Source organism: Misgurnus anguillicaudatus, chromosome 15 (assembly GCF_027580225.2).
Source record: "Misgurnus anguillicaudatus chromosome 15, ASM2758022v2, whole genome shotgun sequence".
NCBI lineage: Eukaryota > Metazoa > Chordata > Actinopteri > Cypriniformes > Cobitidae > Misgurnus > Misgurnus anguillicaudatus.
The window spans coordinates 2795001-2817500 of NC_073351.2; the positions used below are offsets into that span (position 1 = coordinate 2795001).

Sequence of the window (22500 nt, forward strand, 5' to 3'; positions counted from 1 at the left end):
AGACTTCATAACTGCAACAAACAACCACTGATCCCGACGTGATTTGAACACGCAACCTTCTGATCTGGAGTCAGACGCGCTACCGTTGCGCCACGAGATCTAACGCAACCGGGCTGGCACCTGATCTGGCTCCGTAGACCAAGCTGATTGGATCATCCCTGCAAACCGTTTCCAGCAGACGACTCCTAAGATGCAAGTTGTCCTTGTTGTACACGTTTGATGCTTATACATGCAAAGAAAGATAGGAATCCTTTCTGGCTTGCTTCAAAAATTGGGGGGCTTGCGACTCCACTCTTTTATTATGGGAAAGGTGTTGGACTCCTGCAGATGGAACAGTGGAAGGAAATTGATTTCTGACATATCACTGTCTATTCTCAATTTTTTCCTCAGCGCCGCAAAGAGGGAAGGAACAATTCCTTAACATCAAACAGTGCTAAGGTGGACAAACATGGGGTGACACAGATCTGTCCGATTGAGCAGTGCAGCCAGAACAACCGGCTTGCCGACACTCGGGTGGCCCAGAATAACCGCTCACCAAAATCTCAAGTCACAAAAGGACAACGTTCTGAAAGCAAAACGCCAGGAAGGCCCGAAATTGCCACTCTCTCCACCTCCAAAACACTGTTTGTCAGACGTGTTGTCCCATATGGTCTAGCGGTTAGGATTCCTGGTTTTCACCCAGGCGGCCCGGGTTCGACTCCCGGTATGGGAAGCCGTGACCTTTTGCATCTCTTCCAGATTGAAATACCTCGCTGCTTTGTGGGGTTGATGTGTTGAGTCAAGTGGGTAAAAAAATCCTCCTCTCTCCCAATATTTGCCTTTTTTGAGCTCACGCAAATTATAAAGTGGCGGAAACTGATTCATGACAAATTACTGTATTTCCTCATTGGTTACCTCGCCTGTACGAAGAGGGAAACATTCTTAATGACTCAGTGGTGCTAAAGTGGACATTCATGCGGTGACCTACTGATCTGTCTGATAATTAGTGAGGTCAAAGGGATTGGCCGGCTCACACTCAGGTTGCCCACAACACCCATTCTCCAAAAGCTTATGTCTCTATAGTACAGCGCTACAATCCTTGCGAGACTTCATAACTGCAACAAACAACCACTGATCCCGACGTGATTTGAACACGCAACCTTCTGATCTGGAGTCAGACGCGCTACCGTTGCGCCACGAGATCTAACGCAACCGGGCTGGCACCTGATCTGGCTCCGTAGACCCAGCTGATTGGATCATCCCTGCAAACCGTTTCCAGCAGACGACTCCTAAGATGCAAGTTGTCCTTGTTGTACACGTTTGATGCTTATACATGCAAAGAAAGATAGGAATCCTTTCTGGCTTGCTTCAAAAATTGGGGGGCTTGCGACTCCACTCTTTTATTATGGGAAAGGTGTTGGACTCCTGCAGATGGAACAGTGGAAGGAAATTGATTTCTGACATATCACTGTCTATTCTCAATTTTTTCCTCAGCGCCGCAAAGAGGGAAGGAACAATTCCTTAACATCAAACAGTGCTAAGGTGGACAAACATGGGGTGACACAGATCTGTCCGATTGAGCAGTGCAGCCAGAACAACCGGCTTGCCGACACTCGGGTGGCCCAGAATAACCGCTCACCAAAATCTCAAGTCACAAAAGGACAACGTTCTGAAAGCAAAACGCCAGGAAGGCCCGAAATTGCCACTCTCTCCACCTCCAAAACACTGTTTGTCAGACGTGTTGTCCCATATGGTCTAGCGGTTAGGATTCCTGGTTTTCACCCAGGCGGCCCGGGTTCGACTCCCGGTATGGGAAGCCGTGACCTTTTGCATCTCTTCCAGATTGAAATACCTCGCTGCTTTGTGGGGTTGATGTGTTGAGTCAAGTGGGTAAAAAAATCCTCCTCTCTCCCAATATTTGCCTTTTTTGAGCTCACGCAAATTATAAAGTGGCGGAAACTGATTCATGACAAATTACTGTATTTCCTCATTGGTTACCTCGCCTGTACGAAGAGGGAAACATTCTTAATGACTCAGTGGTGCTAAAGTGGACATTCATGCGGTGACCTACTGATCTGTCTGATAATTAGTGAGGTCAAAGGGATTGGCCGGCTCACACTCAGGTTGCCCACAACACCCATTCTCCAAAAGCTTATGTCTCTATAGTACAGCGCTACAATCCTTGCGAGACTTCATAACTGCAACAAACAACCACTGATCCCGACGTGATTTGAACACGCAACCTTCTGATCTGGAGTCAGACGCGCTACCGTTGCGCCACGAGATCTAACGCAACCGGGCTGGCACCTGATCTGGCTCCGTAGACCCAGCTGATTGGATCATCCCTGCAAACCGTTTCCAGCAGACGACTCCTAAGATGCAAGTTGTCCTTGTTGTACACGTTTGATGCTTATACATGCAAAGAAAGATAGGAATCCTTTCTGGCTTGCTTCAAAAATTGGGGGGCTTGCGACTCCACTCTTTTATTATGGGAAAGGTGTTGGACTCCTGCAGATGGAACAGTGGAAGGAAATTGATTTCTGACATATCACTGTCTATTCTCAATTTTTTCCTCAGCGCCGCAAAGAGGGAAGGAACAATTCCTTAACATCAAACAGTGCTAAGGTGGACAAACATGGGGTGACACAGATCTGTCCGATTGAGCAGTGCAGCCAGAACAACCGGCTTGCCGACACTCGGGTGGCCCAGAATAACCGCTCACCAAAATCTCAAGTCACAAAAGGACAACGTTCTGAAAGCAAAACGCCAGGAAGGCCCGAAATTGCCACTCTCTCCACCTCCAAAACACTGTTTGTCAGACGAGTTCTCCCATATGGTCTAGCGGTTAGGATTCCTGGTTTTCACCCAGGCGGCCCGGGTTCGACTCCCGGTATGGGAAGCCGTGACCTTTTGCATCTCTTCCAGATTGAAATACCTCGCTGCTTTGTGGGGTTGATGTGTTGAGTCAAGTGGGTAAAAAAATCCTCCTCTCTCCCAATATTTGCCTTTTTTGAGCTCACGCAAATTATAAAGTGGCGGAAACTGATTCATGACAAATTACTGTATTTCCTCATTGGTTACCTCGCCTGTACGAAGAGGGAAAATTTCTTAATGACTCAGTGGTGCTAAAGTGGACATTCATGCGGTGACCTACTGATCTGTCTGATAATTAGTGAGGTCAAAGGGATTGGCCGGCTCACACTCAGGTTGCCCACAACACCCATTCTCCAAAAGCTTATGTCTCTATAGTACAGCGCTACAATCCTTGCGAGACTTCATAACTGCAACAAACAACCACTGATCCCGACGTGATTTGAACACGCAACCTTCTGATCTGGAGTCAGACGCGCTACCGTTGCGCCACGAGATCTAACGCAACCAGGCTGGCACCTGATCTGGCTCCGTAGACCCAGCTGATTGGATCATCCCTGCAAACCGTTTCCAGCAGACGACTCCTAAGATGCAAGTTGTCCTTGTTGTACACGTTTGATGCTTATACATGCAAAGAAAGATAGGAATCCTTTCTGGCTTGCTTCAAAAATTGGGGGGCTTGCGACTCCACTCTTTTATTATGGGAAAGGTGTTGGACTCCTGCAGATGGAACAGTGGAAGGAAATTGATTTCTGACATATCACTGTCTATTCTCAATTTTTTCCTCAGCGCCGCAAAGAGGGAAGGAACAATTCCTTAACATCAAACAGTGCTAAGGTGGACAAACATGGGGTGACACAGATCTGTTCGATTGAGCAGTGCAGCCAGAACAACCGGCTTGCCGACACTCGGGTGGCCCAGAATAACCGCTCACCAAAATCTCAAGTCACAAAAGGACAACGTTCTGAAAGCAAAACGCCAGGAAGGCCCGAAATTGCCACTCTCTCCACCTCCAAAACACTGTTTGTCAGGCGAGTTCTCCCATATGGTCTAGCGGTTAGGATTCCTGGTTTTCACCCAGGCGGCCCGGGTTCGACTCCCGGTATGGGAAGCCGTGACCTTTTGCATCTCTTCCAGATTGAAATACCTCGCTGCTTTGTGGGGTTGATGTGTTGAGTCAAGTGGGTAAAAAAATCCTCCTCTCTCCCAATATTTGCCTTTTTTGAGCTCACGCAAATTATAAAGTGGCGGAAACTGATTCATGACAAATTACTGTATTTCCTCATTGGTTACCTCGCCTGTACGAAGAGGGAAACATTCTTAATGACTCAGTGGTGCTAAAGTGGACATTCATGCGGTGACCTACTGATCTGTCTGATAATTAGTGAGGTCAAAGGGATTGGCCGGCTCACACTCAGGTTGCCCACAACACCCATTCTCCAAAAGCTTATGTCTCTATAGTACAGCACTACAATCCTTGCGAGACTTCATAACTGCAACAAACAACCACTGATCCCGACGTGATTTGAACACGCAACCTTCTGATCTGGAGTCAGACGCGCTACCGTTGCGCCACGAGATCTAACGCAACCAGGCTGGCACCTGATCTGGCTCCGTAGACCCAGCTGATTGGATCATCCCTGCAAACCGTTTCCAGCAGACGACTCCTAAGATGCAAGTTGTCCTTGTTGTACACGTTTGATGCTTATACATGCAAAGAAAGATAGGAATCCTTTCTGGCTTGCTTCAAAAATTGGGGGGCTTGCGACTCCACTCTTTTATTATGGGAAAGGTGTTGGACTCCTGCAGATGGAACAGTGGAAGGAAATTGATTTCTGACATATCACTGTCTATTCTCAATTTTTTCCTCAGCGCCGCAAAGAGGGAAGGAACAATTCCTTAACATCAAACAGTGCTAAGGTGGACAAACATGGGGTGACACAGATCTGTCCGATTGAGCAGTGCAGCCAGAACAACCGGCTTGCCGACACTCGGGTGGCCCAGAATAACCGCTCACCAAAATCTCAAGTCACAAAAGGACAACGTTCTGAAAGCAAAACGCCAGGAAGGCCCGAAATTGCCACTCTCTCCACCTCCAAAACACTGTTTGTCAGACGTGTTGTCCCATATGGTCTAGCGGTTAGGATTCCTGGTTTTCACCCAGGCGGCCCGGGTTCGACTCCCGGTATGGGAAGCCGTGACCTTTTGCATCTCTTCCAGATTTAAATACCTCGCTGCTTTGTGGGGTTGATGTGTTGAGTCAAGTGGGTAAAAAAATCCTCCTCTCTCCCAATATTTGCCTTTTTTGAGCTCACGCAAATTATAAAGTGGCGGAAACTGATTCATGACAAATTACTGTATTTCCTCATTGGTTACCTCGCCTGTACGAAGAGGGAAAAATTCTTAATGACTCAGTGGTGCTAAAGTGGACATTCATGCGGTGACCTACTGATCTGTCTGATAATTAGTGAGGTCAAAGGGATTGGCCGGCTCACACTCAGGTTGCCCACAACACCCATTCTCCAAAAGCTTATGTCTCTATAGTACAGCGCTACAATCCTTGCGAGACTTCATAACTGCAACAAACAACCACTGATCCCGACGTGATTTGAACACGCAACCTTCTGATCTGGAGTCAGACGCGCTACCGTTGCGCCACGAGATCTAACGCAACCGGGCTGGCACCTGATCTGGCTCCGTAGACCAAGCTGATTGGATCATCCCTGCAAACCGTTTCCAGCAGACGACTCCTAAGATGCAAGTTGTCCTTGTTGTACACGTTTGATGCTTATACATGCAAAGAAAGATAGGAATCCTTTCTGGCTTGCTTCAAAAATTGGGGGGCTTGCGACTCCACTCTTTTATTATGGGAAAGGTGTTGGACTCCTGCAGATGGAACAGTGGAAGGAAATTGATTTCTGACATATCACTGTCTATTCTCAATTTTTTCCTCAGCGCCGCAAAGAGGGAAGGAACAATTCCTTAACATCAAACAGTGCTAAGGTGGACAAACATGGGGTGACACAGATCTGTCCGATTGAGCAGTGCAGCCAGAACAACCGGCTTGCCGACACTCGGGTGGCCCAGAATAACCGCTCACCAAAATCTCAAGTCACAAAAGGACAACGTTCTGAAAGCAAAACGCCAGGAAGGCCCGAAATTGCCACTCTCTCCACCTCCAAAACACTGTTTGTCAGACGAGTTCTCCCATATGGTCTAGCGGTTAGGATTCCTGGTTTTCACCCAGGCGGCCCGGGTTCGACTCCCGGTATGGGAAGCCGTGACCTTTTGCATCTCTTCCAGATTGAAATACCTCGCTGCTTTGTGGGGTTGATGTGTTGAGTCAAGTGGGTAAAAAAATCCTCCTCTCTCCCAATATTTGCCTTTTTTGAGCTCACGCAAATTATAAAGTGGCGGAAACTGATTCATGACAAATTACTGTATTTCCTCATTGGTTACCTCGCCTGTACGAAGATGGAAAAATTCTTAATGACTCAGTGGTGCTAAAGTGGACATTCATGCGGTGACCTACTGATCTGTCTGATAATTAGTGAGGTCAAAGGGATTGGCCGGCTCACACTCAGGTTGCCCACAACACCCATTCTCCAAAAGCTTATGTCTCTATAGTACAGCGCTACAATCCTTGCGAGACTTCATAACTGCAACAAACAACCACTGATCCCGACGTGATTTGAACACGCAACCTTCTGATCTGGAGTCAGACGCGCTACCGTTGCGCCACGAGATCTAACGCAACCGGGCTGGCACCTGATCTGGCTCCGTAGACCCAGCTGATTGGATCATCCCTGCAAACCGTTTCCAGCAGACGACTCCTAAGATGCAAGTTGTCCTTGTTGTACACGTTTGATGCTTATACATGCAAAGAAAGATAGGAATCCTTTCTGGCTTGCTTCAAAAATTGGGGGGCTTGCGACTCCACTCTTTTATTATGGGAAAGGTGTTGGACTCCTGCAGATGGAACAGTGGAAGGAAATTGATTTCTGACATATCACTGTCTATTCTCAATTTTTTCCTCAGCGCCGCAAAGAGGGAAGGAACAATTCCTTAACATCAAACAGTGCTAAGGTGGACAAACATGGGGTGACACAGATCTGTCCGATTGAGCAGTGCAGCCAGAACAACCGGCTTGCCGACACTCGGGTGGCCCAGAATAACCGCTCACCAAAATCTCAAGTCACAAAAGGACAACGTTCTGAAAGCAAAACGCCAGGAAGGCCTGAAATTGCCACTCTCTCCACCTCCAAAACACTGTTTGTCAGGCGAGTTCTCCCATATGGTCTAGCGGTTAGGATTCCTGGTTTTCACCCAGGCGGCCCGGGTTCGACTCCCGGTATGGGAAGCCGTGACCTTTTGCATCTCTTCCAGATTGAAATACCTCGCTGCTTTGTGGGGTTGATGTGTTGAGTCAAGTGGGTAAAAAAATCCTCCTCTCTCCCAATATTTGCCTTTTTTGAGCTCACGCAAATTATAAAGTGGCGGAAACTGATTCATGACAAATTACTGTATTTCCTCATTGGTTACCTCGCCTGTACGAAGAGGGAAACATTCTTAATGACTCAGTGGTGCTAAAGTGGACATTCATGCGGTGACCTACTGATCTGTCTGATAATTAGTGAGGTCAAAGGGATTGGCCGGCTCACACTCAGGTTGCCCACAACACCCATTCTCCAAAAGCTTATGTCTCTATAGTACAGCGCTACAATCCTTGCGAGACTTCATAACTGCAACAAACAACCACTGATCACGACGTGATTTGAACACCCAACCTTCTGATCTGAAGTCAGACGCGCTACCGTTGCGCCACGAGATCTAACGCAACCAGGCTGGCACCTGATCTGGCTCCGTAGACCCAGCTGATTGGATCATCCCTGCAAACCGTTTCCAGCAGACGACTCCTAAGATGCAAGTTCTCCTTGTTGTACACGTTTGATGCTTATACATGCAAAGAAAGATAGGAATCCTTTCTGGCTTGCTTCAAAAATTGGGGGGCTTGCGACTCCACTCTTTTATTATGGGAAAGGTTTTGGACTCCTGCAGATGCAACAGTGGAAGGAAATTGATTTCTGACATATCACTGTCTATTCTCAATTTTTTCCTCAGCGCCGCAAAGAGGGAAGGAACAATTCCTTAACATCAAAATGTGCTAAGGTGGACAAAAACATGGGGTGACACAGATCTGTCAGATTGAGCAGTGCAGCCAGAACAACCGGCTTGCAGACACTCGGGTGGCCCAGAATAACCGCTCACCAAAATCTCAAGTCACAAAAGGACAACGTTCTGAAAGCAAAACGCCAGGAAGGCCTGAAATTGCCACTCTGTCCACCTCCAAAACACTGTTTGTCAGACGTGTTGTCCCATATGGTCTAGCGGTTAGGATTCCTGGTTTTCACCCAGGCGGCCCGGGTTCGACTCCCGGTATGGGAAGCCGTGACCTTTTGCATCTCTTCCAGATTGAAATACCTCGCTACTTTGTGGGGTTGATGTGTTGAGTCAAGTGGGTAAAAAAATCCTCCTCTCTCCCAATATTTGCCTTTTTTGAGCTCACGCAAATTATAAAGTGGCGGAAACTGATTCATGACAAATTACTGTATTTCCTCATTGGTTACCTCGCCTGTACGAAGAGGGAAAAATTCTTAATGACTCAGTGGTGCTAAAGTGGACATTCATGCGGTGACCTACTGATCTGCCTGATAATTAGTGAGGTCAAAGGGATTGGCCGGCTCACACTCAGGTTGCCCACAACAGCCATTCTCCAAAAGCTTATGTCTCTATAGTACAGCGCTACAATCCTTGCGAGACTTCATAACTGCAACAAACAAGCACTGATCCCGACGTGATTTGAACACGCAACCTTCTGATCTGGAGTCAGACGCGCTACCGTTGCGCCACGAGATCTAACGCAACCGGGCTGGCACCTGATCTGGCTCCGTAGACCCAGCTGATTGGATCATCCCTGCAAACCGTTTCCAGCAGACGACTCCTAAGATGCAAGTTGTCCTTGTTGTACACGTTTGATGCTTATACATGCAAAGAAAGATAGGAATCCTTTCTGGCTTGCTTCAAAAATTGGGGGGCTTGCGACTCCACTCTTTTATTATGGGAAAGGTGTTGGACTCCTGCAGATGGAACAGTGGAAGGAAATTGATTTCTGACATATCACTGTCTATTCTCAATTTTTTCCTCAGCGCCGCAAAGAGGGAAGGAACAATTCCTTAACATCAAACAGTGCTAAGGTGGACAAACATGGGGTGACACAGATCTGTCCGATTGAGCAGTGCAGCCAGAACAACCGGCTTGCCGACACTCGGGTGGCCCAGAATAACCGCTCACCAAAATCTCAAGTCACAAAAGGACAACGTTCTGAAAGCAAAACGCCAGGAAGGCCCGAAATTGCCACTCTCTCCACCTCCAAAACACTGTTTGTCAGACGTGTTGTCCCATATGGTCTAGCGGTTAGGATTCCTGGTTTTCACCCAGGCGGCCCGGGTTCGACTCCCGGTATGGGAAGCCGTGACCTTTTGCATCTCTTCCAGATTGAAATACCTCGCTGCTTTGTGGGGTTGATGTGTTGAGTCAAGTGGGTAAAAAAATCCTCCTCTCTCCCAATATTTGCCTTTTTTGAGCTCACGCAAATTATAAAGTGGCGGAAACTGATTCATGACAAATTACTGTATTTCCTCATTGGTTACCTCGCCTGTACGAAGAGCGAAAAATTCTTAATGACTCAGTGGTGCTAAAGTGGACATTCATGCGGTGACCTACTGATCTGTCTGATAATTAGTGAGGTCAAAGGGATTGGCCGGCTCACACTCAGGTTGCCCACAACACCCATTCTCCAAAAGCTTATGTCTCTATAGTACAGCGCTACAATCCTTGCGAGACTTCATAACTGCAACAAACAACCACTGATCCCGACGTGATTTGAACACGCAACCTTCTGATCTGGAGTCAGACGCGCTACCGTTGCGCCACGAGATCTAACGCAACCGTGCTGGCACCTGATCTGGCTCCGTAGACCCAGCTGATTGGATCATCCCTGCAAACCGTTTCCAGCAGACGACTCCTAAGATGCAAGTTGTCCTTGTTGTACACGTTTGATGCTTATACATGCAAAGAAAGATAGGAATCCTTTCTGGCTTGCTTCAAAAATTGGGGGGCTTGCGACTCCACTCTTTTATTATGGGAAAGGTGTTGGACTCCTGCAGATGGAACAGTGGAAGGAAATTGATTTCTGACATATCACTGTCTATTCTCAATTTTTTCCTCAGCGCCGCAAAGAGGGAAGGAACAATTCCTTAACATCAAACAGTGCTAAGGTGGACAAACATGGGGTGACACAGATCTGTCCGATTGAGCAGTGCAGCCAGAACAACCGGCTTGCCGACACTCGGGTGGCCCAGAATAACCGCTCACCAAAATCTCAAGTCACAAAAGGACAACGTTCTGAAAGCAAAACGCCAGGAAGGTCTGAAATTGCCACTCTCTCCACCTCCAAAACACTGTTTGTCAGACGTGTTGTCCCATATGGTCTAGCGGTTAGGATTCCTGGTTTTCACCCAGGCGGCCCGGGTTCGACTCCCGGTATGGGAAGCCGTGACCTTTTGCATCTCTTCCAGATTTAAATACCTCGCTGCTTTGTGGGGTTGATGTGTTGAGTCAAGTGGGTAAAAAAATCCTCCTCTCTCCCAATATTTGCCTTTTTTGAGCTCACGCAAATTATAAAGTGGCGGAAACTGATTCATGACAAATTACTGTATTTCCTCATTGGTTACCTCGCCTGTACGAAGAGGGAAAAATTCTTAATGACTCAGTGGTGCTAAAGTGGACATTCATGCGGTGACCTACTGATCTGTCTGATAATTAGTGAGGTCAAAGGGATTGGCCGGCTCACACTCAGGTTGCCCACAACACCCATTCTCCAAAAGCTTATGTCTCTATAGTACAGCGCTACAATCCTTGCGAGACTTCATAACTGCAACAAACAACCACTGATCCCGACGTGATTTGAACACGCAACCTTCTGATCTGGAGTCAGACGCGCTACCGTTGCGCCACGAGATCTAACGCAACCGTGCTGGCACCTGATCTGGCTCCGTAGACCCAGCTGATTGGATCATCCCTGCAAACCGTTTCCAGCAGACGACTCCTAAGATGCAAGTTGTCCTTGTTGTACACGTTTGATGCTTATACATGCAAAGAAAGATAGGAATCCTTTCTGGCTTGCTTCAAAAATTGGGGGGCTTGCGACTCCACTCTTTTATTATGGGAAAGGTGTTGGACTCCTGCAGATGGAACAGTGGAAGGAAATTGATTTCTGACATATCACTGTCTATTCTCAATTTTTTCCTCAGCGCCGCAAAGAGGGAAGGAACAATTCCTTAACATCAAACAGTGCTAAGGTGGACAAACATGGGGTGACACAGATCTGTCCGATTGAGCAGTGCAGCCAGAACAACCGGCTTGCCGACACTCGGGTGGCCCAGAATAACCGCTCACCAAAATCTCAAGTCACAAAAGGACAACGTTCTGAAAGCAAAACGCCAGGAAGGCCCGAAATTGCCACTCTCTCCACCTCCAAAACACTGTTTGTCAGATGTGTTGTCCCATATGGTCTAGCGGTTAGGATTCCTGGTTTTCACCCAGGCGGCCCGGGTTCGACTCCCGGTATGGGAAGCCGTGACCTTTTGCATCTCTTCCAGATTTAAATACCTCGCTGCTTTGTGGGGTTGATGTGTTGAGTCAAGTGGGTAAAAAAATCCTCCTCTCTCCCAATATTTGCCTTTTTTGAGCTCACGCAAATTATAAAGTGGCGGAAACTGATTCATGACAAATTACTGTATTTCCTCATTGGTTACCTCGCCTGTACGAAGAGGGAAAATTTCTTAATGACTCAGTGGTGCTAAAGTGGACATTCATGCGGTGACCTACTGATCTGTCTGATAATTAGTGAGGTCAAAGGGATTGGCCGGCTCACACTCAGGTTGCCCACAACACCCATTCTCCAAAAGCTTATGTCTCTATAGTACAGCGCTACAATCCTTGCGAGACTTCATAACTGCAACAAACAACCACTGATCCCGACGTGATTTGAACACGCAACCTTCTGATCTGGAGTCAGACGCGCTACCGTTGCGCCACGAGATCTAACGCAACCGTGCTGGCACCTGATCTGGCTCCGTAGACCAAGCTGATTGGATCATCCCTGCAAACCGTTTCCAGCAGACGACTCCTAAGATGCAAGTTGTCCTTGTTGTACACGTTTGATGCTTATACATGCAAAGAAAGATAGGAATCCTTTCTGGCTTGCTTCAAAAATTGGGGGGCTTGCGACTCCACTCTTTTATTATGGGAAAGGTGTTGGACTCCTGCAGATGGAACAGTGGAAGGAAATTGATTTCTGACATATCACTGTCTATTCTCAATTTTTTCCTCAGCGCCGCAAAGAGGGAAGGAACAATTCCTTAACATCAAACAGTGCTAAGGTGGACAAACATGGGGTGACACAGATCTGTCCGATTGAGCAGTGCAGCCAGAACAACCGGCTTGCCGACACTCGGGTGGCCCAGAATAACCGCTCACCAAAATCTCAAGTCACAAAAGGACAACGTTCTGAAAGCAAAACGCCAGGAAGGCCCGAAATTGCCACTCTCTCCACCTCCAAAACACTGTTTGCCAGACGAGTTCTCCCATATGGTCTAGCGGTTAGGATTCCTGGTTTTCACCCAGGCGGCCCGGGTTCGACTCCCGGTATGGGAAGCCGTGCCCTTTTGCATCTCTTCCAGATTGAAATACCTCGCTGCTTTGTGGGGTTGATGTGTTGAGTCAAGTGGGTAAAAAAATCCTCCTCTCTCCCAATATTTGCCTTTTTTGAGCTCACGCAAATTATAAAGTGGCGGAAACTGATTCATGACAAATTACTGTATTTCCTCATTGGTTACCTCGCCTGTACGAAGAGGGAAAAATTCTTAATGACTCAGTGGTGCTAAAGTGGACATTCATGCGGTGACCTACTGATCTGTCTGATAATTAGTGAGGTCAAAGGGATTGGCCGGCTCACACTCAGGTTGCCCACAACACCCATTCTCCAAAAGCTTATGTCTCTATAGTACAGCGCTACAATCCTTGCGAGACTTCATAACTGCAACAAACAACCACTGATCCCGACGTGATTTGAACACGCAACCTTCTGATCTGGAGTCAGACGCGCTACCGTTGCGCCACGAGATCTAACGCAACCGTGCTGGCACCTGATCTGGCTCCGTAGACCCAGCTGATTGGATCATCCCTGCAAACCGTTTCCAGCAGACGACTCCTAAGATGCAAGTTGTCCTTGTTGTACACGTTTGATGCTTATACATGCAAAGAAAGATAGGAATCCTTTCTGGCTTGCTTCAAAAATTGGGGGGCTTGCGACTCCACTCTTTTATTATGGGAAAGGTGTTGGACTCCTGCAGATGGAACAGTGGAAGGAAATTGATTTCTGACATATCACTGTCTATTCTCAATTTTTTCCTCAGCGCCGCAAAGAGGGAAGGAACAATTCCTTAACATCAAACAGTGCTAAGGTGGACAAACATGGGGTGACACAGATCTGTCCGATTGAGCAGTGCAGCCAGAACAACCGGCTTGCCGACACTCGGGTGGCCCAGAATAACCGCTCACCAAAATCTCAAGTCACAAAAGGACAACGTTCTGAAAGCAAAACGCCAGGAAGGCCCGAAATTGCCACTCTCTCCACCTCCAAAACACTGTTTGTCAGACGAGTTCTCCCATATGGTCTAGCGGTTAGGATTCCTGGTTTTCACCCAGGCGGCCCGGGTTCGACTCCCGGTATGGGAAGCCGTGACCTTTTGCATCTCTTCCAGATTGAAATACCTCGCTGCTTTGTGGGGTTGATGTGTTGAGTCAAGTGGGTAAAAAAATCCTCCTCTCTCCCAATATTTGCCTTTTTTGAGCTCACGCAAATTATAAAGTGGCGGAAACTGATTCATGACAAATTACTGTATTTCCTCATTGGTTACCTCGCCTGTACGAAGAGGGAAAAATTCTTAATGACTCAGTGGTGCTAAAGTGGACATTCATGCGGTGACCTACTGATCTGTCTGATAATTAGTGAGGTCAAAGGGATTGGCCGGCTCACACTCAGGTTGCCCACAACACCCATTCTCCAAAAGCTTATGTCTCTATAGTACAGCGCTACAATCCTTGCGAGACTTCATAACTGCAACAAACAACCACTGATCCCGACGTGATTTGAACACGCAACCTTCTGATCTGGAGTCAGACGCGCTACCGTTGCGCCACGAGATCTAACGCAACCGTGCTGGCACCTGATCTGGCTCCGTAGACCCAGCTGATTGGATCATCCCTGCAAACCGTTTCCAGCAGACGACTCCTAAGATGCAAGTTGTCCTTGTTGTACACGTTTGATGCTTATACATGCAAAGAAAGATAGGAATCCTTTCTGGCTTGCTTCAAAAATTGGGGGGCTTGCGACTCCACTCTTTTATTATGGGAAAGGTGTTGGACTCCTGCAGATGGAACAGTGGAAGGAAATTGATTTCTGACATATCACTGTCTATTCTCAATTTTTTCCTCAGCGCCGCAAAGAGGGAAGGAACAATTCCTTAACATCAAACAGTGCTAAGGTGGACAAACATGGGGTGACACAGATCTGTCCGATTGAGCAGTGCAGCCAGAACAACCGGCTTGCCGACACTCGGGTGGCCCAGAATAACCGCTCACCAAAATCTCAAGTCACAAAAGGACAACGTTCTGAAAGCAAAACGCCAGGAAGGCCTGAAATTGCCACTCTCTCCACCTCCAAAACACTGTTTGTCAGACGTGTTGTCCCATATGGTCTAGCGGTTAGGATTCCTGGTTTTCACCCAGGCGGCCCGGGTTCGACTCCCGGTATGGGAAGCCGTGACCTTTTGCATCTCTTCCAGATTTAAATACCTCGCTGCTTTGTGGGGTTGATGTGTTGAGTCAAGTGGGTAAAAAAATCCTCCTCTCTCCCAATATTTGCCTTTTTTGAGCTCACGCAAATTATAAAGTGGCGGAAACTGATTCATGACAAATTACTGTATTTCCTCATTGGTTACCTCGCCTGTACGAAGAGGGAAAAATTCTTAATGACTCAGTGGTGCTAAAGTGGACATTCATGCGGTGACCTACTGATCTGTCTGATAATTAGTGAGGTCAAAGGGATTGGCCGGCTCACACTCAGGTTGCCCACAACACCCATTCTCCAAAAGCTTATGTCTCTATAGTACAGCGCTACAATCCTTGCGAGACTTCATAACTGCAACAAACAACCACTGATCCCGACGTGATTTGAACACGCAACCTTCTGATCTGGAGTCAGACGCGCTACCGTTGCGCCACGAGATCTAACGCAACCGTGCTGGCACCTGATCTGGCTCCGTAGACCCAGCTGATTGGATCATCCCTGCAAACCGTTTCCAGCAGACGACTCCTAAGATGCAAGTTGTCCTTGTTGTACACGTTTGATGCTTATACATGCAAAGAAAGATAGGAATCCTTTCTGGCTTGCTTCAAAAATTGGGGGGCTTGCGACTCCACTCTTTTATTATGGGAAAGGTGTTGGACTCCTGCAGATGGAACAGTGGAAGGAAATTGATTTCTGACATATCACTGTCTATTCTCAATTTTTTCCTCAGCGCCGCAAAGAGGGAAGGAACAATTCCTTAACATCAAACAGTGCTAAGGTGGACAAACATGGGGTGACACAGATCTGTCCGATTGAGCAGTGCAGCCAGAACAACCGGCTTGCAGACACTCGGGTGGCCCAGAATAACCGCTCACCAAAATCTCAAGTCACAAAAGGACAACGTTCTGAAAGCAAAACGCCAGGAAGGCCCGAAATTGCCACTCTCTCCACCTCCAAAACACTGTTTGTCAGACGTGTTGTCCCATATGGTCTAGCGGTTAGGATTCCTGGTTTTCACCCAGGCGGCCCAGGTTCGACTCCCGGTATGGGAAGCCGTGACCTTTTGCATCTCTTCCAGATTTAAATACCTCGCTGCTTTGTGGGGTTGATGTGTTGAGTCAAGTGGGTAAAAAATTCCTCCTCTCTCCCAATATTTGCCTTTTTGAGCTCACGCAAATTATAAAGTGGCGGAAACTGATTCATGACAAATTACTGTATTTCCTCATTGGTTACCTCGCCTGTACGAAGAGGGAAAAATTCTTAATGACTCAGTGGTGCTAAAGTGGACATTCATGCGGTGACCTACTGATCTGTCTGATAATTAGTGAGGTCAAAGGGATTGGCCGGCTCACACTCAGGTTGCCCACAACACCCATTCTCCAAAAGCTTATGTCTCTATAGTACAGCGCTACAATCCTTGCGAGACTTCATAACTGCAACAAACAACCACTGATCCCGACGTGATTTGAACACGCAACCTTCTGATCTGGAGTCAGACGCGCTACCGTTGCGCCACGAGATCTAACGCAACCGTGCCGGCACCTGATCTGGCTCCGTAGACCCAGCTGATTGGATCATCCCTGCAAACCGTTTCCAGCAGACGACTCCTAAGATGCAAGTTGTCCTTGTTGTACACGTTTGATGCTTATACATGCAAAGAAAGATAGGAATCCTTTCTGGCTTGCTTCAAAAATTGGGGGGCTTGCGACTCCACTCTTTTATTATGGGAAAGGTGTTGGACTCCTGCAGATGGAACAGTGGAAGGAAATTGATTTCTGACATATCACTGTCTATTCTCAATTTTTTCCTCAGCGCCGCAAAGAGGGAAGGAACAATTCCTTAACATCAAACAGTGCTAAGGTGGACAAACATGGGGTGACACAGATCTGTCCGATTGAGCAGTGCAGCCAGAACAACCGGCTTGCCGACACTCGGGTGGCCCAGAATAACCGCTCACCAAAATCTCAAGTCACAAAAGGACAACGTTCTGAAAGCAAAACGCCAGGAAGGCCCGAAATTGCCACTCTCTCCACCTCCAAAACACTGTTTGTCAGACGAGTTCTCCCATATGGTCTAGCGGTTAGGATTCCTGGTTTTCACCCAGGCGGCCCGGGTTCGACTCCCGGTATGGGAAGCCGTGCCCTTTTGCATCTCTTCCAGATTGAAATACCTCGCTGCTTTGTGGGGTTGATGTGTTGAGTCAAGTGGGTAAAAAAATCCTCCTCTCTCCCAATATTTGCCTTTTTGAGCTCACGCAAATTATAAAGTGGCGGAAACTGATTCATGACAAATTACTGTATTTCCTCATTGGTTACCTCGCCTGTACGAAGAGGGAAAAATTCTTAATGACTCAGTGGTGCTAAAGTGGACATTCATGCGGTGACCTACTGATCTGTCTGATAATTAGTGAGGTCAAAGGGATTGGCCGGCTCACACTCAGGTTGCCCACAACACCCATTCTCCAAAAGCTTATGTCTCTATAGTACAGCGCTACAATCCTTGCGAGACTTCATAACTGCAACAAACAACCACTGATCCCGACGTGATTTGAACACGCAACCTTCTGATCTGGAGTCAGACGCGCTACCGTTGCGCCACGAGATCTAACGCAACCGTGCTGGCACCTGATCTGGCTCCGTAGACCCAGCTGATTGGATCATCCCTGCAAACCGTTTCCAGCAGACGACTCCTAAGATGCAAGTTGTCCTTGTTGTACACGTTTGATGCTTATACATGCAAAGAAAGATAGGAATCCTTTCTGGCTTGCTTCAAAAATTGGGGGGCTTGCGACTCCACTCTTTTATTATGGGAAAGGTGTTGGACTCCTGCAGATGGAACAGTGGAAGGAAATTGATTTCTGACATATCACTGTCTATTCTCAATTTTTTCCTCAGCGCCGCAAAGAGGGAAGGAACAATTCCTTAACATCAAACAGTGCTAAGGTGGACAAACATGGGGTGACACAGATCTGTCCGATTGAGCAGTGCAGCCAGAACAACCGGCTTGCCGACACTCGGGTGGCCCAGAATAACCGCTCACCAAAATCTCAAGTCACAAAAGGACAACGTTCTGAAAGCAAAACGCCAGGAAGGCCCGAAATTGCCACTCTCTCCACCTCCAAAACACTGTTTGTCAGACGAGTTCTCCCATATGGTCTAGCGGTTAGGATTCCTGGTTTTCACCCAGGCGGCCCGGGTTCGACTCCCGGTATGGGAAGCCGTGACCTTTTGCATCTCTTCCAGATTGAAATACCTCGCTGCTTTGTGGGGTTGATGTGTTGAGTCAAGTGGGTAAAAAAATCCTCCTCTCTCCCAATATTTGCCTTTTTTGAGCTCACGCAAATTATAAAGTGGCGGAAACTGATTCATGACAAATTACTGTATTTCCTCATTGGTTACCTCGCCTGTACGAAGAGGGAAAAATTCTTAATGACTCAGTGGTGCTAAAGTGGACATTCATGCGGTGACCTACTGATCTGTCTGATAATTAGTGAGGTCAAAGGGATTGGCCGGCTCACACTCAGGTTGCCCACAACACCCATTCTCCAAAAGCTTATGTCTCTATAGTACAGCGCTACAATCCTTGCGAGACTTCATAACTGCAACAAACAACCACTGATCCCGACGTGATTTGAACACGCAACCTTCTGATCTGGAGTCAGACGCGCTACCGTTGCGCCACGAGATCTAACGCAACCGTGCTGGCACCTGATCTGGCTCCGTAGACCCAGCTGATTGGATCATCCCTGCAAACCGTTTCCAGCAGACGACTCCTAAGATGCAAGTTGTCCTTGTTGTACACGTTTGATGCTTATACATGCAAAGAAAGATAGGAATCCTTTCTGGCTTGCTTCAAAAATTGGGGGGCTTGCGACTCCACTCTTTTATTATGGGAAAGGTGTTGGACTCCTGCAGATGGAACAGTGGAAGGAAATTGATTTCTGACATATCACTGTCTATTCTCAATTTTTTCCTCAGCGCCGCAAAGAGGGAAGGAACAATTCCTTAACATCAAACAGTGCTAAGGTGGACAAACATGGGGTGACACAGATCTGTCCGATTGAGCAGTGCAGCCAGAACAACCGGCTTGCCGACACTCGGGTGGCCCAGAATAACCGCTCACCAAAATCTCAAGTCACAAAAGGACAACGTTCTGAAAGCAAAACGCCAGGAAGGCCCGAAATTGCCACTCTCTCCACCTCCAAAACACTGTTTGTCAGACGAGTTCTCCCATATGGTCTAGCGGTTAGGATTCCTGGTTTTCACCCAGGCGGCCCGGGTTCGACTCCCGGTATGGGAAGCCGTGACCTTTTGCATCTCTTCCAGATTGAAATACCTCGCTGCTTTGTGGGGTTGATGTGTTGAGTCAAGTGGGTAAAAAAATCCTCCTCTCTCCCAATATTTGCCTTTTTTGAGCTCACGCAAATTATAAAGTGGCGGAAACTGATTCATGACAAATAACTGTATTTCCTCATTGGTTACCTCGCCTGTACGAAGATGGAAAAATTCTTAATGACTCAGTGGTGCTAAAGTGGACATTCATGCGGTGACCTACTGATCTGTCTGATAATTAGTGAGGTCAAAGGGATTGGCCGGCTCACACTCAGGTTGCCCACAACACCCATTCTCCAAAAGCTTATGTCTCTATAGTACAGCGCTACAATCCTTGCGAGACTTCATAACTGCAACAAACAACCACTGATCCCAACGTGATGTGAACACGCAACCTTCTGATCTGGAGTCAGACGCGCTACCGTTGCGCCACGATCTAACACAACCGGGCTGGCACCTGATCTGGCTCCGTAGACCCAGCTGATTGGATCATCCCTGCAAATTGTTTCCAGCAGACGACTCCTAAGATGCAAGTTGTCCTTGTTGTACACGTTTGATGCTTATACATGCAAAGAAAGATAGGAATCCTTTCTGGCTTGCTTCAAAAATGGGGGGGCTTGCGACTCCACTCTTTTATTATGGGAAAGGTGTTGGACTCCTGCAGATGGAACAGTGGAAGGAAATTGATTTCTGACATATCACTGTCTATTTTCAATTTTTTCCTCAGCGCCGCAAAGAGGGAAGGAACAATTCCTTAACATCAAACAGTGCTAAGGTGGACAAAAACATGGGGTGACACAGATCTGTCCGATTGAGCAGTGCAGCCAGAACAACCGGCTTGCAGACACTCGGGTGGCCCAGAATAACCGCTCACCAAAATCTCAAGTCACAAAAGGACAACGTTCTGAAAGCAAAACGCCAGGAAGGCCTGAAATTGCCACTCTCTCCACCTCCAAAACACTGTTTGTCAGACGAGTTCTCCCATATGGTCTAGCGGTTAGGATTCCTGGTTTTCACCCAGGCGGCCCGGGTTCGACTCCCGGTATGGGAAGCCGTGACCTTTTGCATCTCTTCCAGATTGAAATACCTCGCTGCTTTGTGGGGTTGATGTGTTGAGTCAAGTGGGTAAAAAAATCCTCATCTCTCCCAATATTTGCCTTTTTGAGCTCACGCAAATTATAAAGTGGCGGAAACTGATTCATGACAAATTACTGTATTTCCTCATTGGTTACCTCACCTGTACGAAGAGGGAAACATTCTTAATGACTCAGTGGTGCTAAAGTGGACATTCATGCGGTGACCTACTGATCTGTCTGATAATTAGTGAGGTCAAAGGGATTGGCCGGCTCACACTCAGGTTGCCAACAACACCCATTCTCCAAAAGCTTATGTCTCTATAGTACAGCACTACAATCCTTGCGAGACTTCATAACTGCAACAAACAACCACTGATCCCGACGTGATTTGAACACGCAACCTTCTGATCTGGAGTCAAACGCGCTACCGTTGCGCCACGAGATCTAACGCAACCAGGCTGGCACCTGATCTGGCTCCGTAGACCCAGCTGATTCGATCATCCCTGCAAACCGTTTCCAGCAGACGACTCCTAAGATGCAAGTTGTCCTTGTTGTACACGTTTGATGCTTATACATGCAAAGAAAGATAGGAATCCTTTCTGGCTTGCTTCAAAAATGGGGGGGCTTGCGACTCCACTCTTTTATTATGGGAAAGGTGTTGGACTCCTGCAGATGGAACAGTGGAAGGAAATTGATTTCTGACATATCACTGTCTATTCTCAATTTTTTCCTCAGCGCCGCAAAGAGGGAAGGAACAATTCCTTAACATCAAACAGTGCTAAGGTGGACAAAAACATGGGGTGACACAGATCTGTCCGATTAAGCAGTGCAGCCAGAACAACCGGCTTGCAGACACTCGGGTGGCCCAGAATAACCGCTCACCAAAATCTCAAGTCACAAAAGGACAACGTTCTGAAAGCAAAACGCCAGGAAGGCCTGAAATTGCCACTCTCTCCACCTCCAAAACACTGTTTGTCAGACGTGTTGTCCCATATGGTCTAGCGGTTAGGATTCCTGGTTTTCACCCAGGCGGCCCGGGTTCGACTCCCGGTATGGGAAGCCGTGACCTTTTGCATCTCTTCCAGATTGAAATACCTCACTGCTTTGTGGGGTTGATGTGTTGAGTCAAGTGGGTAAAAAAATCCTCCTCTCTCCCAATATTTGCCTTTTTGAGCTCACGCAAATTATAAAGTGGCGGAAACTGATTCATGACAAATTACTGTATTTCCTCATTGGTTACCTCGCCTGTACGAAGAGGGAAACATTCTTAATGACTCAGTGGTGCTAAAGTGGACATTCATGCGGTGACCTACTGATCTGTCTGATAATTAGTGAGGTCAAAGGGATTGGCCGGCTCACACTCAGGTTGCCCACAACACCCATTCTCCAAAAGCTTATGTCTCTATAGTACAGCGCTACAATCCTTGCGAGACTTCATAACTGCAACAAACAACCACTGATCCCGACGTGATTTGAACACGCAACCTTCTGATCTGGAGTCAGACGCGCTACCGTTGCGCCACGAGATCTAACGCAACCGTGCTGGCACATGATCTGGCTCCGTAGACCCAGCTGATTGGATCATCCCTGCAAACCGTTTCCAGCAGACGACTCCTAAGATGCAAGTTGTCCTTGTTGTACACGTTTGATGCTTATACATGCAAAGAAAGATAGGAATCCTTTCTGGCTTGCTTCAAAAATGGGGGGGCTTGCGACTCCACTCTTTTATTATGGGAAAGGTGTTGGACTCCTGCAGATGGAACAGTGGAAGGAAATTGATTTCTGACATATCACTGTCTATTCTCAATTTTTTCCTCAGCGCCGCAAAGAGGGAAGGAACAATTCCTTAACATCAAACAGTGCTAAGGTGGACAAAAACATGGGGTGACACAGATCTGTCCGATTGAGCAGTGCAGCCAGAACAACCGGCTTGCAGACACTCGGGTGGCCCAGAATAACCGCTCACCAAAATCTCAAGTCACAAAAGGACAACGTTCTGAAAGCAAAACGCCAGGAAGGCCTGAAATTGCCACTCTCTCCACCTCCAAAACACTGTTTGTCAGACGTGTTGTCCCATATGGTCTAGCGGTTAGGATTCCTGGTTTTCACCCAGGCGGCCCGGGTTCGACTCCCGGTATGGGAAGCCGTGACCTTTTGCATCTCTTCCAGATTTAAATACCTCGCTGCTTTGTGGGGTTGATGTGTTGAGTCAAGTGGGTAAAAAATTCCTCCTCTCTCCCGATATTTGCCTTTTTTGAGCTCACGCAAA

General features: G+C 47.5%; 40 non-coding genes across 40 annotated transcripts; 21 read left to right on the forward strand and 19 right to left on the reverse strand.

Moving 5' to 3' along the window:
• Window positions 1-28: 28 nt before the first annotated feature.
• trnaw-cca (transfer RNA tryptophan (anticodon CCA)) lies at window positions 29-100 on the reverse strand. The gene has a single exon. It is a non-coding gene; the product is annotated as a tRNA-Trp (tRNA).
• Window positions 101-640: 540 nt separating this feature from the next.
• trnae-uuc (transfer RNA glutamic acid (anticodon UUC)) lies at window positions 641-712 on the forward strand. The gene has a single exon. It is a non-coding gene; the product is annotated as a tRNA-Glu (tRNA).
• Window positions 713-1111: 399 nt separating this feature from the next.
• Window positions 1112-1183, reverse strand: trnaw-cca (transfer RNA tryptophan (anticodon CCA)). Its single transcript has one exon. It is a non-coding gene; the product is annotated as a tRNA-Trp (tRNA).
• Window positions 1184-1723: 540 nt separating this feature from the next.
• trnae-uuc (transfer RNA glutamic acid (anticodon UUC)) lies at window positions 1724-1795 on the forward strand. The gene has a single exon. It is a non-coding gene; the product is annotated as a tRNA-Glu (tRNA).
• A 399-nt stretch (window positions 1796-2194) lies between these two features.
• trnaw-cca (transfer RNA tryptophan (anticodon CCA)) lies at window positions 2195-2266 on the reverse strand. The gene has a single exon. It is a non-coding gene; the product is annotated as a tRNA-Trp (tRNA).
• A 540-nt stretch (window positions 2267-2806) lies between these two features.
• On the forward strand, window positions 2807-2878 carry trnae-uuc (transfer RNA glutamic acid (anticodon UUC)). The gene has a single exon. It is a non-coding gene; the product is annotated as a tRNA-Glu (tRNA).
• Window positions 2879-3277: 399 nt separating this feature from the next.
• Window positions 3278-3349, reverse strand: trnaw-cca (transfer RNA tryptophan (anticodon CCA)). Its single transcript has one exon. It is a non-coding gene; the product is annotated as a tRNA-Trp (tRNA).
• A 540-nt stretch (window positions 3350-3889) lies between these two features.
• trnae-uuc (transfer RNA glutamic acid (anticodon UUC)) lies at window positions 3890-3961 on the forward strand. Its single transcript has one exon. It is a non-coding gene; the product is annotated as a tRNA-Glu (tRNA).
• Window positions 3962-4360: 399 nt separating this feature from the next.
• Window positions 4361-4432, reverse strand: trnaw-cca (transfer RNA tryptophan (anticodon CCA)). The gene has a single exon. It is a non-coding gene; the product is annotated as a tRNA-Trp (tRNA).
• Window positions 4433-4972: 540 nt separating this feature from the next.
• On the forward strand, window positions 4973-5044 carry trnae-uuc (transfer RNA glutamic acid (anticodon UUC)). Its single transcript has one exon. It is a non-coding gene; the product is annotated as a tRNA-Glu (tRNA).
• A 399-nt stretch (window positions 5045-5443) lies between these two features.
• On the reverse strand, window positions 5444-5515 carry trnaw-cca (transfer RNA tryptophan (anticodon CCA)). Its single transcript has one exon. It is a non-coding gene; the product is annotated as a tRNA-Trp (tRNA).
• Window positions 5516-6055: 540 nt separating this feature from the next.
• Window positions 6056-6127, forward strand: trnae-uuc (transfer RNA glutamic acid (anticodon UUC)). The gene has a single exon. It is a non-coding gene; the product is annotated as a tRNA-Glu (tRNA).
• Window positions 6128-6526: 399 nt separating this feature from the next.
• trnaw-cca (transfer RNA tryptophan (anticodon CCA)) lies at window positions 6527-6598 on the reverse strand. Its single transcript has one exon. It is a non-coding gene; the product is annotated as a tRNA-Trp (tRNA).
• A 540-nt stretch (window positions 6599-7138) lies between these two features.
• trnae-uuc (transfer RNA glutamic acid (anticodon UUC)) lies at window positions 7139-7210 on the forward strand. The gene has a single exon. It is a non-coding gene; the product is annotated as a tRNA-Glu (tRNA).
• A 1013-nt stretch (window positions 7211-8223) lies between these two features.
• On the forward strand, window positions 8224-8295 carry trnae-uuc (transfer RNA glutamic acid (anticodon UUC)). Its single transcript has one exon. It is a non-coding gene; the product is annotated as a tRNA-Glu (tRNA).
• A 399-nt stretch (window positions 8296-8694) lies between these two features.
• Window positions 8695-8766, reverse strand: trnaw-cca (transfer RNA tryptophan (anticodon CCA)). Its single transcript has one exon. It is a non-coding gene; the product is annotated as a tRNA-Trp (tRNA).
• Window positions 8767-9306: 540 nt separating this feature from the next.
• trnae-uuc (transfer RNA glutamic acid (anticodon UUC)) lies at window positions 9307-9378 on the forward strand. Its single transcript has one exon. It is a non-coding gene; the product is annotated as a tRNA-Glu (tRNA).
• A 399-nt stretch (window positions 9379-9777) lies between these two features.
• On the reverse strand, window positions 9778-9849 carry trnaw-cca (transfer RNA tryptophan (anticodon CCA)). Its single transcript has one exon. It is a non-coding gene; the product is annotated as a tRNA-Trp (tRNA).
• Window positions 9850-10389: 540 nt separating this feature from the next.
• trnae-uuc (transfer RNA glutamic acid (anticodon UUC)) lies at window positions 10390-10461 on the forward strand. The gene has a single exon. It is a non-coding gene; the product is annotated as a tRNA-Glu (tRNA).
• A 399-nt stretch (window positions 10462-10860) lies between these two features.
• trnaw-cca (transfer RNA tryptophan (anticodon CCA)) lies at window positions 10861-10932 on the reverse strand. Its single transcript has one exon. It is a non-coding gene; the product is annotated as a tRNA-Trp (tRNA).
• Window positions 10933-11472: 540 nt separating this feature from the next.
• On the forward strand, window positions 11473-11544 carry trnae-uuc (transfer RNA glutamic acid (anticodon UUC)). The gene has a single exon. It is a non-coding gene; the product is annotated as a tRNA-Glu (tRNA).
• Window positions 11545-11943: 399 nt separating this feature from the next.
• On the reverse strand, window positions 11944-12015 carry trnaw-cca (transfer RNA tryptophan (anticodon CCA)). The gene has a single exon. It is a non-coding gene; the product is annotated as a tRNA-Trp (tRNA).
• A 540-nt stretch (window positions 12016-12555) lies between these two features.
• On the forward strand, window positions 12556-12627 carry trnae-uuc (transfer RNA glutamic acid (anticodon UUC)). The gene has a single exon. It is a non-coding gene; the product is annotated as a tRNA-Glu (tRNA).
• Window positions 12628-13026: 399 nt separating this feature from the next.
• Window positions 13027-13098, reverse strand: trnaw-cca (transfer RNA tryptophan (anticodon CCA)). Its single transcript has one exon. It is a non-coding gene; the product is annotated as a tRNA-Trp (tRNA).
• Window positions 13099-13638: 540 nt separating this feature from the next.
• Window positions 13639-13710, forward strand: trnae-uuc (transfer RNA glutamic acid (anticodon UUC)). The gene has a single exon. It is a non-coding gene; the product is annotated as a tRNA-Glu (tRNA).
• A 399-nt stretch (window positions 13711-14109) lies between these two features.
• Window positions 14110-14181, reverse strand: trnaw-cca (transfer RNA tryptophan (anticodon CCA)). The gene has a single exon. It is a non-coding gene; the product is annotated as a tRNA-Trp (tRNA).
• Window positions 14182-14721: 540 nt separating this feature from the next.
• On the forward strand, window positions 14722-14793 carry trnae-uuc (transfer RNA glutamic acid (anticodon UUC)). Its single transcript has one exon. It is a non-coding gene; the product is annotated as a tRNA-Glu (tRNA).
• A 399-nt stretch (window positions 14794-15192) lies between these two features.
• On the reverse strand, window positions 15193-15264 carry trnaw-cca (transfer RNA tryptophan (anticodon CCA)). Its single transcript has one exon. It is a non-coding gene; the product is annotated as a tRNA-Trp (tRNA).
• A 540-nt stretch (window positions 15265-15804) lies between these two features.
• trnae-uuc (transfer RNA glutamic acid (anticodon UUC)) lies at window positions 15805-15876 on the forward strand. The gene has a single exon. It is a non-coding gene; the product is annotated as a tRNA-Glu (tRNA).
• A 398-nt stretch (window positions 15877-16274) lies between these two features.
• Window positions 16275-16346, reverse strand: trnaw-cca (transfer RNA tryptophan (anticodon CCA)). The gene has a single exon. It is a non-coding gene; the product is annotated as a tRNA-Trp (tRNA).
• Window positions 16347-16886: 540 nt separating this feature from the next.
• trnae-uuc (transfer RNA glutamic acid (anticodon UUC)) lies at window positions 16887-16958 on the forward strand. The gene has a single exon. It is a non-coding gene; the product is annotated as a tRNA-Glu (tRNA).
• A 398-nt stretch (window positions 16959-17356) lies between these two features.
• trnaw-cca (transfer RNA tryptophan (anticodon CCA)) lies at window positions 17357-17428 on the reverse strand. Its single transcript has one exon. It is a non-coding gene; the product is annotated as a tRNA-Trp (tRNA).
• A 540-nt stretch (window positions 17429-17968) lies between these two features.
• Window positions 17969-18040, forward strand: trnae-uuc (transfer RNA glutamic acid (anticodon UUC)). Its single transcript has one exon. It is a non-coding gene; the product is annotated as a tRNA-Glu (tRNA).
• A 399-nt stretch (window positions 18041-18439) lies between these two features.
• trnaw-cca (transfer RNA tryptophan (anticodon CCA)) lies at window positions 18440-18511 on the reverse strand. The gene has a single exon. It is a non-coding gene; the product is annotated as a tRNA-Trp (tRNA).
• A 540-nt stretch (window positions 18512-19051) lies between these two features.
• Window positions 19052-19123, forward strand: trnae-uuc (transfer RNA glutamic acid (anticodon UUC)). The gene has a single exon. It is a non-coding gene; the product is annotated as a tRNA-Glu (tRNA).
• A 1011-nt stretch (window positions 19124-20134) lies between these two features.
• On the forward strand, window positions 20135-20206 carry trnae-uuc (transfer RNA glutamic acid (anticodon UUC)). Its single transcript has one exon. It is a non-coding gene; the product is annotated as a tRNA-Glu (tRNA).
• Window positions 20207-20604: 398 nt separating this feature from the next.
• Window positions 20605-20676, reverse strand: trnaw-cca (transfer RNA tryptophan (anticodon CCA)). Its single transcript has one exon. It is a non-coding gene; the product is annotated as a tRNA-Trp (tRNA).
• A 542-nt stretch (window positions 20677-21218) lies between these two features.
• trnae-uuc (transfer RNA glutamic acid (anticodon UUC)) lies at window positions 21219-21290 on the forward strand. Its single transcript has one exon. It is a non-coding gene; the product is annotated as a tRNA-Glu (tRNA).
• Window positions 21291-21688: 398 nt separating this feature from the next.
• On the reverse strand, window positions 21689-21760 carry trnaw-cca (transfer RNA tryptophan (anticodon CCA)). Its single transcript has one exon. It is a non-coding gene; the product is annotated as a tRNA-Trp (tRNA).
• Window positions 21761-22302: 542 nt separating this feature from the next.
• On the forward strand, window positions 22303-22374 carry trnae-uuc (transfer RNA glutamic acid (anticodon UUC)). Its single transcript has one exon. It is a non-coding gene; the product is annotated as a tRNA-Glu (tRNA).
• Window positions 22375-22500: the final 126 nt, after the last annotated feature.